Source organism: Abrus precatorius, unplaced genomic scaffold (assembly GCF_003935025.1).
Source record: "Abrus precatorius isolate BTA unplaced genomic scaffold, Abrus_2018 Scaffold11, whole genome shotgun sequence".
NCBI classification, from domain to species: Eukaryota; Viridiplantae; Streptophyta; class Magnoliopsida; order Fabales; family Fabaceae; genus Abrus; species Abrus precatorius.
The window spans coordinates 14,401,942-14,403,777 of record NW_020874303.1 but is presented as its reverse complement, the minus strand read 5'-3'; the positions used below and the strand labels follow the sequence as shown (position 1 = coordinate 14,403,777).

Below are 1,836 nucleotides of genomic sequence, written 5' to 3'. Positions count from 1 at the left end.
CAAACTGCAAAGAAATAGAAGTAGATTTGGCTTCTTGCGTGCCCAACTGTTTAAACACAGAGAAAGGCATTAGATTAACACTAGCGTCTAAATCACAGAGCGCCCTATAGTGCAAGGAATAGTAAAATTCTCTTGATCTGTGAGTTTAGGTTCTAGCTTCTTCAATAGAATTATTGAGCATTCTTCATTTAATTTCACAGTCTTAAACACCTTTAGCTTTCGTTTGTTGCTCAATATCTCCTTAAGAAACTTTGCATATTTGGGCATTTGGGAGATGGCCTCAATGAAAAGGATGTTGATATGGAGTTTCTTGAGAGTATCTAAGAACTTACTGAACTGTGGGTCTTTTTTATTGCCCTTCAATCTTTGTGGGAACATAATTCTTGACTTAGTGTGCCTTGACACTGCTGTTTTGCCCACTTATCTCCTATTTTCAGATTTTGCACTTGAAGCATAATCCTGCTCATCATGATGCACAGCCGTGTTTTTATCATTGACATGGGCATGCTTGTATGTGTATGGTCGTGCTTTTATGGCAGCAGGGGCGTGCTGAGTAGGCAAGAGCGCACCTAAAGGAGAAGCATGGGCGTGCATGTTCTAAAGCATGGGCATGCATTTGCTTTTGTCTTACGATTCTTGCACCTTCTTCCTGCTTCGAAGGGTAATGACATTGTACTGCTCTCTTAAATTAAGCTCGGGCTGAGATAATAATGTTCCCAATGTTTTTTGACTTAGAAGATTCGTGATTTACTCCAATTGTGATTCAAGTTTTGAAGATTGAGCTTGTATCTCAGAAGATTGGGCCCTCAATTTAGATTTGATCTCTACAAACTTCTTATCAATTCTTTTAACATATTGGTCCAACTTGGATTCAACTCTGTCATCCTCTTATCAGAGTAATGCACATACTGCATCATTTGTTCTTTCAAGTTGGACTGAGATCTAGGAACTTTCTTCCCTTCTGGTCTTGCCCCTTGATTTTGCATATAGGGAGGGCAATAAATACTTGAATTTTGACTTCCAAAGTCATTCCCCTAAGAATCAGGAGGGTTACTTCACCATCCTGAGCTATGATTGCCCATAAAGTTTGCCTCCTCTTGCTTAAATTCTGGACTTGTAGGAGCTCTTACAAGTTGGTCTTGAGCCTTCATTAGAGATTCTAGTTGCTTTGCAAGGGTTGTCATTTGGTTCATTAGTGGGCTGCTGGTCCCTGCTTGGTAGACTGGAGCGGTCTCTTTTCTCTTGATGTCGTAAGAGTTAGCAGTATGTCACTAGAAGCTAGCAGATGTCATCTTATCTATTAGCTTGTATGCATCATCTGAATCTTTTCTTATGAGAGACCCTCCTGATGTGGCATTGATTGTAGCCTAGTGGTGATTGATAGGCCACTATGAAATATTTACACTTGTCTCTATGTCGAAAAATCATGATGAAGACACCTCCTCAAAAGCTCTTTAAATTGCTCTCATGCCTCAAACAAGGATTTCGCTTCATATTGTTGAAAGCAACATATCTTTGTCATAAGCTTAGAGAACCTTGATGGGGAAAAGTACTTTCCTAAGAATTGTTGAATGGGATCCCCCAAAGATGTGATGGAATTGGCTGGGAGTGAGGAAAACCATGCATTCAACTTTTCAGATACCGAATGCGAGAGGTACAGAGTTTGATCCCCTACATCTCCACTATAACTGAATTAACAATATTTTTCCTAAAATTTACTTTGTTGAGAAATTTTTAAATACATTTTAATATTTGATCTATTATTAAGTATACATGATGATTTTATAATTTTTTAGTTAATTTCATAATTATTACATTTTAAATAAGTTATTTTGT

General features: G+C 38.0%; 1 non-coding gene across 1 annotated transcript; it reads left to right on the top strand.

Moving 5' to 3' along the window:
- The first annotated feature begins 1,421 nt into the window (after positions 1-1,421).
- LOC113856785 lies at positions 1,422-1,528 on the top strand. Its single transcript, XR_003503018.1, has one exon. It is a non-coding gene; the product is annotated as a small nucleolar RNA R71 (small nucleolar RNA).
- Positions 1,529-1,836: the final 308 nt, after the last annotated feature.